General features: G+C 39.5%; 1 pseudogene; it reads left to right on the forward strand.

The window, feature by feature from the left end:
- Positions 1–218: 218 nt before the first annotated feature.
- Positions 219–849, forward strand: LOC137749309 (auxin-binding protein ABP19a-like; annotated as a pseudogene).
- The last annotated feature ends 15,321 nt before the right edge of the window (positions 850–16,170 follow it).

A 16,170-nucleotide genomic window follows, 5' to 3' on the forward strand; every position in this document is an offset into this window, starting at 1 on the left:
ACCTAAAGTATCTTCCTGTTTTATTTATGCCCAATGAAAAAGGGGTCTCATCACCAGGTAAGCCTATCATCACGTGGCTCTCTTTTTTCCATCAGTCAATTGTGTCCTACATGGGCATGTTTTCAACTTGCACCCCAATCCCTTTATGCACAAATTTGTATAAAACTCTAACCAAAACCCAAAGATTCCACACACTCATTTAGCTCAGATTTGTGAAAATGCCTCAATGGCAAATTCTCTTCCTCTTTTCTCTCATTTTCCTCATAGACTCCACCTCCCATGCCTCTGTCAGTGACTTTTGTGTGGCAAACCTGAAAGGCCCGGACAGCCCTTTAGGCTACACTTGCAAGAAGCCTGCCGGTGTCACTGTCAGTGACTTTGTGTTCTCTGGCCCAAATGTGGAAACACTACCAACATAATCAGCGTGACCCCGGCATTTGTTGCCCAGTTTCCTGGAGTCAATGGCCTTGGAATCTCTATGGCAAGGCTAGATTTAGCACCAGGTGGTGTTATCCCATTCCACACACACCCCGGGGCTTCGGAGGTTCTCGTTGTGACGAGGGGTATTATCAAAGCGGGTTTGTTTCGTCTGCCAACTCGGTTTACTTGAAGGCTCTTCACAAAGGAGAGATCATGGTTTTCCCACAATGGTTGCTGCATTTCCAAGTGAATGTTGCTAAAATACATTCCAATGCTTTTGTTAGCTTCAGCAACACAAGCCCCAGCCTCCAAATCCTTGACTTTGCCCTTTTCGCCAATGACTTGCCTTCGGAACTGGTGATGCAGACCACTTTCCTTGAACTTGCCACAATCAAGAAGCTGAAGGGTGTTCTTGGTGGCACTGGCTAACTAATTACTTCAAGTTTTTTCTTTTCTTCATTGTAACATTTTAATTTTGCTGCATCAATAAGCTTTTGTTTTGTTCAATATTGATTGTTGGTCTTGTATCCTCCAAATGGTGAAGTTTTCAGGAGCAACGATAACTTGGCCAAGAAGACAAGTAATTCTTCTAAAAAATGAAACAAGTAATTAGAGTACTATTTGTTTGATTTTCGATTTGAGTGAATTCTTAAAAGGGTAGCGATTTTTGATAAACCATAAGTTTCCAATCCATATCCTCAACGTTGTTGGCTGTGATTCCTTCACTGAAGTTGCCGCTGCTGAGAGTTGTGATATCTCTTCAACTCTTCATCTGATACACTCTCTTGTATTATCTCCTATTTTTGGGGATTTATAGAATTGTTATTTGTACCAAGTACATCTTGTAACTTATGGAAGTAAATCATCTCTATAAATACAAAATTACAACCTCTCTCAGATTGAACTGAGTTGAGCCTCAATAACTCTTTTAGCCTTTTACAATCTTATATGTGCTTATTTCTCCTTTATGGTATCTCAGAGCTAAGAAAGTCTCACGACAACACAAGCAATTTTTTTTCAAAATGGCCTCCTCAGACTCCTTCTCTTCTGCCCTACCCACTTTCGCTATTCCTAATGTCCCCAATTTTTTGACGATCAACCTTGATCGTACAAACTACCCTCTTTGGCATGCACAAATCCTACCCTTGCTTTGTAGCAGGAACCTAGTCTCCTTCATTGATGGCACTAGTAAGTGTCCTTCGGCTTTTCTCAAGGATACTGCCGGTAATCCCACCATTGATATAAACCCAGCCTTCAGCAGGATGCCATGGTTATATCATGGATCAACAATTCCCTTCACCCAACGGTTTTGGCCACTCTTATTGGCAAAACTAGTTCTCACCCCGCTCGGACTACTCTACGCGAGCATTATGCTTCGACATCCATTGGTCGTCTCTTGCAACTCAAGAGTGACCTGATGAACACTCATGCAGTGATTCATCGATTGTTGATTTTTTGGATTGTGTGAACTCTCTCACTGACACCCTCTCCCTCTCGGGGTCTCCTATTTTAGACTCGGACTTGGTGGCCATAGTTCTCAACAACATTGGTCATGTGTATGAAAGCACCATGTCGTCTGCTCAAGCTCGACAGGATGCCATCTCCTACGGTGCTTTGGAAGCCTTGTTTCTCAGTGCCGAACATCACCAAAAGATGAGTCATGTGTTCCACATTGATGTTGCTCCTACTACCTTCGTTGCTGAACGTGGAAGGTGTGGTTTTTAGGCCAGCGCTGGTCGTGGTACTGGTCGCGGTTTTCAGTCTGCCGCTGGTCGTGTCGGCCGTGGTCCATTTCAAGGTGGTCGTGGCATGTTTCGACAACCAGGATGTACTCGGCGTTAGCCCTCAGCAAGGTAATGGCTTTAATCCAAATGGACGTGTTCAGTGCCAAATCCACCACAAACCTTGTCATTCTGCTATATATTGCTACAATCGTATGAACCTGGCATATGAAGGTTGTGTTCCCGCTCCCCTTCCAAGCTTCAGGCCTTTGCCGCTGCTGCTCATACTCCTGACCCTCCACCCATGGCTTCTCCACAGGTCCAAAATTGGCTCTTTGATTATGGGGCTAATGCCCATATTACAAATGACTTGGCACAAGTGGTTGATCCCAGAGAGTACAATGGCAATAATCATGTGACTGATGTAGTTGGAGGCACAGGTTTGGTTATTTCTAAAATTGGTCAATCTTGTATTCGCACTCCCACAAATACCTTTAATCTTTCCAATACTTTATACTGTCCGAATGCCTCAACCAATGTTATCTTTATAAATCATTTTACCATTGATAACAACTGCTCACTAACCTTATATCCCCATTCTTATCGTGTTCAGGACCTAACTACAGGGAAGATCCTTTTGCAAGGCCGGAGTAAGAAGAGCTTCTATCATTTTTCCGGTCTTTCATCCAAACATCAACATGATGTCTTTGCATATTTTGGTGGTCGCGTGTCGGATACAGTGTGGCATTCTAGACTAGGCCATCCATCTAGTTCTATTTTAAAGTTTTTAGTTGCTAAGAATAAATTGCCAATTCATGGCCCTGTGACTTCTGCTCTATGTCATTCTTGTCCTCAAGGAAAAAGTCACAAACTTCCATTTTCGCTTTCTAGTTCAATTTCAAAGTTTCCTTTAGAATTAATTCATTCAGATGTATGGACTTCCCCCGTCTTACTCAATTGATGGTTTTAAATATTATGTGGTTTTTATTGATGATTATTCACGTTACTCTTGGATATATCCTTTAAAACTTAAATCCAAAGTGTTTAATATTTTTGTTTCCTTTCAGAAACTCGTTGAAAATATGTTTAGTAGGAAAATAAAATCATTTCAAGCCGATGGAGGTGGAGAATAAATGAGTCACATTTTTTAAAATTATTTAACATCTAATGGCATTCATCATTGCTTTACATGCCCTCGTCACCCTGAACAAAACGGATTTGCAGAACATAAATGTTGTCATTTGGTTGAAATTGGTCTTACTCTACTTGCTCATGCATCAATACCTATCACGTTTTGGGTAGTGGTTTTTCACACTGTAAATTATTTGATTAATCGCTTGCCCACCAAAGCTTTGCATAATGAATCGCCTTTTAAAAATTTATTCTCCACTCCTCCACAATATGCCTTTTTCAAGGTTTGTGGTTGTGCATGTTTTCCATGTCTTCGACCATAAAATCAAAACAAACTTCAGTTTCGGTCTAAAAAATATATTTTTCTAGGTTATTTATTTAAATTAGCAAGGTTATCGTTGTTTTGATCCCTCCACGAGCAAAGTTTTCATGTCTCGCCATGTTATTTTTTATGAAAAATGTTTTCCCTACAAGGATATGGTTATTACTCCGGCTCTGCATTCCACATCCACAGACATGCTAAACTTTGACACAATCCTGCCACCTCCTAACTCTATCCCATCTCCTACTTCCCTGCACCTAAATCCTACCACTTTACCCCATAACCCTACCCAACTCAACCTCAACCTCAACCTCTACCCACTCCCCATATCTCGACCAACCATACCCCACCTGCTCATCCTATAAACACACCAACCCAATCCCTACCCACTCCTCATATCCCGGCCCTCCACACATCTAATCCTATAGACTCTCCTCCTATTCCCCATACGACCATCTCTTACATACTCCTGCGAATAGTGGGACCTCAACCACCATGCCTGTGATGACTATTCTTCCATCTTAATCCATGACTACAAGGGCCAAAGATGGCATTTGAAAACCAAATCCTCGCTATGCTTTACTTGCTGCCATTAATATTTTGGTTGAGCCTTCAGGTTTTACACAGGCTAACAAATGTCCACAGTGGCGTTAAGCAATGGCTGAGGAGTGTTACAACAAACTGGTACATGGACTCTTGTGCCATTTCAACCACATCTCAAACAGGATCAAACGCAAATTCGATGGGTCAATAGAACGATTCAAAGCTCGTCTTGTTGCTAACGGCTTTCACCAACAGGAGGGCATCGACTACGAAGAAACGTTTACTCTTGTAGTTACTCATGCCACCATCAGATTAATTCTCTCTGTTGCTCTACACTATAATTGGTCCATTCGCCAGTTGGATGTTCATAATGCATTCTTACATGGTTCTCTCTTTGAAGATGTTTATATGCGCCAACCCCAGGGCTTTGTTAATCCACTATTGCCAACTTATGTTTGCAAATTGCAACGTTCTCTTTACTCTCTCAAACAAGCTCCAAGGGCATGGTTTCAGGGTTTTCCAATTATCTTGAGGAATTCAGGTTTGTTGCCTCTCAAGCTGACTCATCTTTATTCATTTACTTTGATGGCACGACAATTATTTATCTGTTGGTTTACGCTGATGACATTTTGGTTACTGGCAATAGTTGTTCATAGATTACCAAACTCATTGCTCAGCTTGGTTTAATGTTTTCCATGAAAGATCTTGGGCCCCTCCATTATTTTTTGGGTATGGAGGTCACTCGTACAACCTCTAGTTTTCATTTATCTCAAGCAAAATTTCTCAAATGCACAAACATGGCAAATTGCAAACCCATCCACACGCCAACTTTGTTGGTATTCACAAGAGTTTACTAACTCAATACCAAAATATGTGGGTGATAAGTTTACAAACTCTATCACACCTCTCACTTTCACTCTCAATAAAATTGGACAAAGAAATAGAGAAAGCAGGGAAGCAACAAGCTTTGGTAAAAAAACACTTGGACTTTGATATATGAAAGAAGTAGCAAGCTTGGTGATAACAAACACTTTGAAATATTAGAAGAGTTTACAACTCTTAAAGCTTACAAGCTGAAAATGAGAATGGAAATGGGATTTGGATGGGATGTCATAAAGCTTAGTAAGATGGCCTATTTATACAAAACAGAAATTGATAAACAATGCAACAACACATGCAATGAATGGGGTGTTTAACATCTTTACACCCTTTAAAACACATGCAAGAACTTTGGACAGTCTAGCACACATATGCAGCTATCTTTCCAGCTTGCAATCAACACTCTTTCGGCTAATACACAGCAGCACACTGCTGTCTTCCTGCTAGCACATCACATGGCAGCACACTTGTTGTCTTTCATCACCATTTCAGCTAGCACATGGAGGAAGCTTTAGTCTTTGTAGTTGCAGCATGTGTGGATACAACCTGTAAAGAAACTAACAGCTAGAAGCAACCTTTTACAGCCTGTTTTTATTTGAATTTCCAACACGCCCCCTCAAATCAAAACGCCTTCATGCCTAGCATTTCACGCAATAACCGGAGTAATTCAACTGGTAGTGGCTTAGTGAAGATGTCAGCCACTTGTTCCTTTGTGTGACAATAGACAAGCTCAATTGTCTTTTGCTTCACATGGTCCCTTAGAAAATGGAACCTGATATCAATGTGCTTGCTCCTTCCATGTTAAACAGGATTCTTTGCAAGTTTGATTGCAGACACGTTATCCACATGAATCACAGTCGATTCCACTTGTGGATGACACACTGACTTCAACAGATTTCTTAACCAAATTGCCTCACACACGGTTAAGGCTACAGCAACATACTCGGCTTCACATGATGACAAAGCAACAATTGATTGCTTCTTTGAAGTCCATGAGAAAGCTGTTGATCCTAGAAAAAACACATAACCAGTTGTGCTTTTCGTTTCATCTTGGTCACCTCCCCAATCACTATCTGAATAACCAAATAATTTTCCTTCTTCACCAAAATTATAAAATAGACCATAGTTTAGAGTACCTCTTATGTACCTCAAAATTCTCTTGGCGGCCAGCCAATGAGACTCCCTTGGTGTTTCCATGTATCGACTCACGAGTCCAACACCATAAACTATATCAGGTCTTGTGATTGTAAGGTACCTTAGGCTTCCAACCAAGCTTTTGTACACGGTTGAGTTTACAAACTCACCTTCTCCTTCCTTGGACAGCTTCAATCCAGTTGCAACTGGAGTGTTGACAATATTGCACTTGTCCATATTGAATTTCTCCAATATATCTTTCATGTACTTTTGTTGAGAGATGTAGATACCGTCACTTTCTTGCTTCACCTCTATGCCAAGAAAGTATGACATTAATCCATTGTCAGTCATCTCGAATTCACTGAACATGGATTGCTTGAACTCATAGAACATTGCTTCATTGTTTCCTGTAAACAACAAGTCATCTACATAGAGACAAATAATTAAGAACTCCCATTTTTCACCGTTCTTCATGTAAACTGAATGCTCGTATGGACATTTTTGAAATCCATTTTGGTGAAGGTAGTTGTCAATCCTTGAGTTCCAAGCTCGTGGTGCTTGCTTGAGGCCATACAAAGCTTTCTTCAAACGATACACCTTATCTTCTTTTCCTTGTACTTGGAAGCTTTCTGGTTGTTCCACGTACACTTCTTCCTCAAGAACTCCATTAAGAAAGGCTGACTTGACATCTAATTGATAAATTTTCCATTTATGCTGAGCGGCAAGAGAGATTACTAATCTTACCGAGTCAAGTCTTGCAACTGGAGCATAGACTTCATCATAGTCCACTCCATACTTTTGTTTGTAGCCCTTTGCTACAAGCCTTGATTTGTATCGATCCACACTTCCATTTGCAATGCGTTTAATCTTGTAAACCCACTTGACACCAATAGCCTTCTGATTTGGTGGGAGCTTTGTCAGCTCCCAAGTGTCATTCTTCTCGATGGCATGGATCTCTTCTTCCATGGCTTTTTTCCAACAATCTTCTTCCACAGCTTCATTGAATGAGAGAGGCTCATGGTCTGCATAGAAGCAGAAAAAATTGGTTTCTTCTTCTTCTTGTCCATAAATCTCTGTGAGACTCCTTAACCTCACTGGAGTTGAGGAGCTGCTTTCCTCACTAGATGTAGGACCACTCCTTGCAATTCTGTGCACTGGAGTTGTTGTGATTGTTTGAGCAGGCTGTTGCTCAATAGGTGGTACAACTTCTGGTTCTTCAAAATCAGTGGAGACGATCTTCTCTTTACTGACTTCTTTGTTGTTCCACTTCCATGTCTCTTCCTCACTGAAGATGACATCTCTACTAACCACTAGTTTGCCAGTTAGTGGGTTGTAGAGCTTGTATGCCTTGGACTCTTCACTATAGCCCACAAACACACACTTCTCACCTCTATCATCAAGTTTCCTCCTCTTGGCTTCTGGAACTTGAGCATATGCAACACACCCAAAAATTCTTAGGTGTGTAACATTCGGCTTGTATCCACTCCAAGCCTCTTGTGGTGTCATCCTCTTGACACTCTTTGTTGGACATCGATTCAACAAATAAATCGAACAAGCTACAGCTTCTGCCCATAACTCTTTTGGCAAATTCTTCTCCTTAAGCATGGACCTTGTCATGTCAAGGATGGTTCGATTCTTTCTTTCGGCTATCCCATTTTGCTGTGGGGTATAGGCAGCAGTAAGTTGATGCCTAATTCCTTGCTCCTTGCAATATGCTTGTAAAGCATTGGAGGTGTACACTCTACCTCTATCTGATCTCACAGCCACAAGCTTGTGGTTACATTCAGCCTCTGTGAGTGCCTTGAACTCCTTGAAAATTTTTAGGGCAGCTGACTTCTCCTTGAGAAAATAGACCCAAGTCTTTCTACTGAAATCATCAATGAAGGTAATAAAATACCTATTACCTCCATAAGACATGGGATCCAATTGACCACATATATCTGTGTGCACCAACTGCAGTGGTGCCTTTGCTCTCCATTTATCACCAACAGGGAACGATAGTCGTGCTTGCTTGCCAAGCACACAACCTTCACATACTTGGCGTGTGGCTTCAATCTGGGGTAAACCACGAACCATTCCTCCACTTGACAACAACTTTGGCCATTGAAATGAAGATGGCCAAATCGAAGATGCCATTTCCATGACTCATCTTCCATCACACCGATGTTGCAACTCCCAATCTTTGTGTTCAACTTCAACGGGAACATTCGGTTCTTTGACATTTGAACACGTGCAATAAGTTTTCTCCTTGCATTTCTGAGAGTGAGAAACATATTCTCCATATGTATAATGTACCCTTTCTGGAGCAGTTGACCAATGCTTAGAATGTTGCTCTTCATACCTGGTATGTAGTAGGTATCGGAGATGTATTCTTCTTTACCATCCTTCTGGATGATCTTGATTTTCCCTTTGCCTTCAACTGGCAACTTTGAGGAGTCACCAAGACTTTCAGATCCATAGGCCCCATCTTTTAGTTCGGCAAAAAACTCCTTATTTCCACACATGTGATTGTTTGCACCAGAGTCCAAATACCAAACATCTTGTTGGCTACTGGAATCATGGTGTGCTAGCAAGACTGTAAGTTCTTCATCAGTATTTCCACTTGATTCTGCCATGTTGACATGCTCACCATTTTTATGTGAACATTCATTGGCATAATGTCCATATTGCTTGCAATTGTGACATTGGATATGCGCATTTCCTCGAGTAGATCTCCACTCTTGAGACTGACCTCGATTTTGTGTATAGCCTCGACCTCTTCCTCGAGCTCGTCCTCGGCTACGGTTAGATGAACTCCCACGACGTGAGTTCCACTGCCCACGACCTCCATTTGGTTTGTCAATATTCAACTTTGACTCCAAAGCTTGCTCTAGCGTTGTGGGGTTTGCATTCTTCTGAATGCGTTGCTCGTGAACTAGGATGGATCCTAGTAGCTCCTCTGCGCTCATCACCTCCAAATCCTTGGATTCCTCAATGGCAGTCACCACATGCTCAAACTTAGATGTGAGTGACCGGAGTATCTTCTCCACAACTCGTACTTCATCGAGTCTCTCGCCATTTCTCCTCATCTGATTTACTATCACAATGAGCCTTGAGTGATAGTCGGAGATGCTCTCCCCTTCATTCATGTGAGCAGTTTTAAAATCTGCTCGAAGTGACTGTAACCTCACTTTCTTGACTCGATCTACTCCTTTGTAGATTGTACTGAGTGTATCCCATACTTGCTTGCTCGTTGTTGCTTCTGCAACCTTCTCGAACGTTGAATCTTCCAAACCCTGGTATAGAAGATACAACGCTTTTTGGTCCTTCTTTCGTAAGTCCTTGAGAGTGTTCCTTTGATCCGCAGTATATACGGCTTCTTGCTCGGCAGTGGGTACAACATACCCACTACTGACAACTTCCCATAACTCCTATGATCCAAACAATGCTTTGAATTGGATGCACCATCTTTCATAATTTTCTTTCTTCAATGTGGGAACTTGAAGTTGCACTAAATTGGACGCCATAGCTACTGCACTTGCCAGAATGGTATTCTGGCTCTGATACCAATTGTTGGTATTCACAAGAGTTTACTAACTCAATACCAAAATATGTGGGTGATAAGTTTACAAACTCTATCACACCTCTCACTTTCACTCTCAATAAAATTGGACAAAGAAATAGAGAAAGGAGGGAAGCAACAAACTTTGGTAAAAAACACTTGGACTTTGATATATGAAAGAAGTAGCAAGCTTGGTGATAACAAACACTTTGAAATATTAGAAGAGTTTACAACTCTTAAAGCTTACAAGCTGAAAATGAGAATGGAAATGGGATTTGGATGGGATGCCATAAAGCTTAGTAAGATGGCCTATTTATACAAAATAGAAATTGATAAACAATGCAACAACACATGCAATGAATGGGGTGTTTAACATCTTTACACCCTTTAAAACACATGCAAGAACTTTGGGCAGTCTAGCACACATATGCAGCTATCTTTCCAGCTTGCAATCAACACTCTTTCGGCTAATACACAGCAACACACTGTTGTCTTCCTGCTAGCACATCACATGGCAGCGCACTTGCTGTCTTTCATCACCATTTCAGCTAGCACATGGAGGAAGCTTTAGTCTTTGTAGTTGCAGCATGTGTGGATACAACCTGTAAAGAAACTAACAGCTAGAAGCAACCTTTTACAGCCTGTTTTTATTTGAATTTCCAACAAGCTTCTCCTGGCCATAGTCTTTTTTTGCACGAAGGGGAACCTATTTCTGGTGCCACGGAGTTTCGCAATGTTGATAGGGCCCTTCAATATTTACTCTTCACACGTCCTAACATTGCCTTCTCCGTCAACCAGGTGTGCCAGTTTATGCACTCTCCCACAACAGTACACTAGGCTGCTGTCAAACGCATTTTGCCTTATCTTAAAGGCACTCATGATCATGGTTTGCTCTATCGTCCGAGTTCTCTATCCATCGCTGCTTATGACGTTGCAGACTATGCCGGTGATCCTAACGAAAGTCAGTCCACTGGAGGTTATTGTATCTTTCTAGGTTCTAATTTAATTTCATGGAGCTCGAAGAAGCAACGTGATGTTTCGCTCAAGCACTGAAGCTGAGTATCATCAACTAGCATATATTGCCACCACTTTGTCCTGGTTTCGAAACTTGTTTCATGGTCTTCATCTTTTTCTAACACCACCTCAATTATAGTGTGATAATATAAGTGCTCTTGCCATGGCTTCCAATCCTGTCTACCAAGCACAAATGCGACATGTTGAAGTTGATTATCATTATGTTCATGAAAAGGTTACTAGAAAATAAATCATTGTGGGCTATGTTGCTTTTCCTGATCAGGTGGCTGACTTTCTCACAAGGGGTTTGTCTACCACTCGGTTTAGTTTCCTTATTTCCAAGCTTCCCGTTCTCAATCGTCCGCTCAGCTTGCGGGGGCGTGATAAACAATAAGTTTCCAATCTGTATCCTCAAGGTTGTTTACTGTGATTCCTTCACTGAAGTTGCCGCTGCTGAGAGTTGTGATTTCTCTTCAACTATTCATCTGATATACTCTCCTGTATTATCTCCTATTTTTGGGGATTTATAGAATTGTTATTTGTATCAAGTACATTTTGACACACTCCTCTTTTAGTCATCTACATTTCAAACGAATATTTACTCATAAGCGGTGTTCGTGAGGCTAACTAAGGTTGTTAATCACCAATCTTTTTGTAAAGATAACAATTGAGTAAGGACTTGCAACGCTTATGAGTAAATAATAGTGAAACTTTCATAATCCCATAACATGCTCCTGATAACAAATGAAAATAGTAAATAAACAATTTTCATGTAAAAAAAAATTAAACAAAAAAACACTCATCACTAGCACAGCTCCAACGCTATCGAGGCATCTTTCCGAAAAATTACCTCTGTAAATGATGTGTTCATGAAGGGAACACTGGACAAAGAATTTTACCACTGCACTCTTGTTTGCATGAAAAATCATAAGAGAAATTTTATTCAGACTCAAAATTTCTCTTTCTAGAGTTAACTTATAATTCTTTTACTTGAAAATCTATGTTTTATCCCACATACAAAATGGGTTTAGAAAGAAAAAAAAAAAAACAAAAAAGAAGCCTAGAAAGGAGTGAGGATCTTGGGGATCCTCAAATCACATTCATTTATCATACATCGTGCGGTCAAAAATCATTGTAAATTTTTTTATTTAAAATTGAATATAAATAGTACCTGACGAAAACTGGTTGCACAATGTATGATTGTTGGAAATGTGCCCTAAAACCAATCATATGATGATACTTTATGGACATTTCACATGTTAAACTAATCTAGTTTAATGTAAAGGGCAAAGATTATTGTTTGAGCCGTCTCATATAAATGTTATATGCTTAAACGATAAGTCCAAGGAATATGTGATTGGAAGAATGCGATCTAAAGAAGTTAGATTCATGAGACCATTCTTTCGTTGACACATCCTAAACGTTCCTGATCATAGGATTGTCAATTGGGCATTGACAGTCCGTTAAGATCAGTACGTGCTATGTCTTCTCTCAGGGAGAGTGACTAGTCTCGAGTCATTGGTGTGTGTGACATCAAGACAAGTACATAGGTGCTCAATAGAGAATGAGTTCACTGAGGCATCACACTTGTCTTGTGGTTAGGTCCTTAATCTTTGATTATGTCAAAGTCACTCCATCAGGAGGGTGTCCCAGCATTGTTGGGGTTAAGCCACTTAGCCATGGAGGCAAGTGAATGCGCAACAAGGGATCTCTAACCTTCAAACTGTTTGAGGGAGAATACTCTATGATATGATTTAGAATCTCTGGCCAGAGTATGAATGTGATGTTGGAATGCATTCCAGATCACATTCAAGGTAATCATATAAGCACAAGATTCACATTGGATAGTAGACATGAATAAACTATCAAACCAAACAATGTGGTTAAGAGTATTGTATTAGAGAAAGACCGTATTGCATTTGTAATCCTAAAACTGAATAGGTTTTCCACCTCTTCTGATTAGCTTGGGTAACCATGACATGCTGCTAGGCGTCAACCATGGTTTGTGGAAGCCTTAAAAGTGTATTATCACTAACGGGAGAATTGAAAGTAAGTTTCAATTCACAATCGATTTGAAAGAGTTTGAATCGCCCACTGCCTCGCTAAAAGGAACCTAATGGATCGTACACCGTGTAAGGTAAAGATTGAAGATTCAACGGAGATGAGTAAGAATAATTAAATGGTTTAATTATTTATGGCAAGGATTAATTAATATGTTAATTAATCAAACGAATAAGTTCGTTAAAGACCTCGGGATAGTTTTGGACCTTAAGGCCCAATGGGCTTCGAACGTCAAGTCCATTGACTTAAGTTGTATGACAACTTAATGAATAATGATTCACAAAGGCCCAAATAGCCCAATAAATCCCCTTAAATTCGGCCATTTAGAGGAGGGTAGTGAACTTGGCCTAATTGCAAGTTTGCCACTCCATTGTGAGGTGGTATAAAGACATCTTTATAGCCATTTCATCCTTAGGGTTTTCTAAGGAGTAAAGATGAGAACAAACTCTCCTTTCTCTCTAGAAATGGCCGGCCACCCTTGAGGAAAACATCTAGCAATCTTACTTCCTCAAGGTCACTCATTTCTTCTCCAATCTTACCTTGGTGTGGAGACTTAGAGGTTCTCAATTTTGGGAACTTGGAGAAACCTTTTCATCCATCCAAATCCATGGATCTAAGATGCAAGGAATGAAGGCCCTCTCTTTGGGTGATTAGCCTTTGCTTATGCAAAGAGGAATCTACAAAGGTATTGATTTCTCAACTCACTTTGTTTTGAGTTGAGTCTTGGTTCACCTACTTACTAGGCTTTGAAGTTCATGGGTTAAGTTTTGTTTTTGAGTGCATATAAACATGATTCCGCCTTTTAATTGTTAATTGCATGTTGTTGATGTTGCTCAAATGAACTTGTTTTCCACAAATCTTCCTTCAAGTGGTATCAGAGCCTAAGTCTAGTAGTTGGTGGATCCTTTTGGGTTTTGTAGTTCATAGTTTGTGATTTGAATGTTGTAATTGTTACAAGCTTTATTCTTGCTTTTTTGAATGTAAATTTTGTTAGAAAATTTGCCATCTCAAATGTTGTAGATGTAGTTCATATGAGCATGAATTTTGGAGCTAAAATTTGGTGCCATGTTTTTGGGGAAATTCGGCCAAATCCAAAGGGTGGATTTTTGGGTTCTTGTTTGACTTGTTAAAAGTGTTTTAAAGTGACTTTTGGAACCCCTAAGTACCCTAGGATATTAACCCTCTTTTGAGTTGTGAAAATTTGAGTTTTTGGTGAAAGAAAACATCCATAGAGCTATTATGAGTTTTCATGTATGTTCTTCATATTTCTTGAAGTTCTTACCAAGAACAAAAAGTTTTGAAGTTTTGATTCAAAAGTTTTATGTTTTTCATAAAGTTTTGTTTTTCAAATGGTGGGTGATAGTTATTGGTGAGATGTGACTAAAAGAATTTTAAAGTTTTATAAAAAACATTTTCTTACAAATCATCAAAGTCACCTTTGTCTCACCTACCAAAAACCACTTACAAAACTTTAGATTTTTTCAATTTTTCAACACTATGGCCGGCCACCTTTGGTAAAAGGTGATGGAGGGACTTTTGTGAAATTATATAAAGTTTTGATACTTTTGTGTATTTTCATTTTGACCCCAAAAGTTTTTGTTTTAACAAAGTGACCCAAATTGTTGTGGTCATTGTTTTTGGCCCAAATTAGGTAGAGAACAAAATTGTTTTGTCTCTTTAAATGAGAATTGGATTTTCATTTCATTTAGCTCCATTTAAATCAATTCTATGGATACAAAAACCAAATGAAAAGGTTGCATTCAAGTTTAATTAGTTAAAGCGTTAATTAATTAAAGAAAGGGTAATTATGAACCTTAGCCTACGATAATTGAGCTATGTGAAAGGCCGTTTCAAATTTGTTTGAACCATGGGAATGAGTAGATTAGATTTTGGTTGTAATTTGGTTTGATCAAATGTTGTAAAAGGGCATAAGCTCTTCTTTACTTTAAAGTAATTAGTTATATTCAATTGTTGTAAAGAGCATAAGCTCATATTTACTTTGAAGTACTTCTTTCTTGCTTTATTTGATATGCATGAAATGAAGTAGTTGGGTCCAACGCCCAATAAGACAACACGCCTTAATGTGATTAAACGCGTAACTAAAATCAATCACCATCCCTAGACCGAGATTCAACACTAGGCTCGTGTTGAATCGAATCAAAGGTTCATAGTCATCCTAAGGCCCTAAGGCAACTATATAGTTCATCAATGAATGCAAATCTTATGTTAGTAGTACCATATAGTCTTGCTTTAAAAACCGTTTTAAAAGCATAGTGGGAGTATTATATACTACTAAATCAATCATATGGACCAATAGTTGTAATAGGACCAAAATGTTTTAATTGGATTAAAATGTATGTTTATATGTGATGAGACCTAAAACCCTCAACAAACCATTATTAAGTTGATAAGCGAGAGATGCTTTGAATATCTCTTCGTGGCCTTCCACCGTGGTGGGCTCCAATCGTTTGTGACTTGTACACCGGCTTCACCCTATCATGGGGGAGTACAAAGTGCATGCTTACACTCAGGAGGAGTCCATAAACATATGATGAGGTAAGTGTAGGCAACGAGGATGGCCGATATCATATCATTGTGAGGCTATTCTTGAACCCCTTCATGAACTAAGCATGGTGGGAATAACTTAACTAAGTGCAATGGTGCCGATATCGTATCATCGTGAGGCCACATTCTCTAGAGGCCAAACTAGATGGGTAATTACAAGAGTTGTAAATGAGTAAAGTGTTATTCTCTCATCATTATTTTTGCTAACCGATATCGTATCATCGTGAGGTGGGCTTGGTAATGGTGAGTCTCCCATACCCCACTAAGAGTTCAACAAAACTCTCGAATTCCGATGAGGGATATGGAATTTGCTAAAAATAGTGGGTGGTGCTATTTTGATTTAAAGACCCGGATCAAATAGCTTAAAATCAATCAATTTATATTCGTTATGTATTTGTTTACCAATATATTTGCAAACGCTATCCAAAACTTGACAAAGAAAAACCGAACGCTTTAGTTTCCGAACTTGGTACCACAATCCCATAGATTGTCTTGAATGGATTGTAAAAGTACCTAAGTAGTCTCATCCTCACAATCTTCCTATTGATAATGTATCAATGGAAGAACATGTTAGATAAGTCTACCATGAAGAGGACAATGCAAACTCTAGTGCTTGTCTCTTTGTTACATGAACAAGGAACCTGAGAAGTAAGCACAAGGGCATGGACACTTTATGTGCCATGATTCTTCACTTACAAATTGTTGTATGAAGAAATGAGAGTTGCCGTGAACAACTCTTGAAAGTTTGTTATTATGTTTAGAACATAATGGTTGGTTGACAAAAATAGTCCATCAACATGGACTTATGATGATTTTGAATCATTGAATGTTGAAGTGTC

This window comes from Pyrus communis, chromosome 11 (genome assembly GCF_963583255.1).
Source record: "Pyrus communis chromosome 11, drPyrComm1.1, whole genome shotgun sequence".
In the NCBI taxonomy this organism is placed as follows: domain Eukaryota; kingdom Viridiplantae; phylum Streptophyta; class Magnoliopsida; order Rosales; family Rosaceae; genus Pyrus; species Pyrus communis.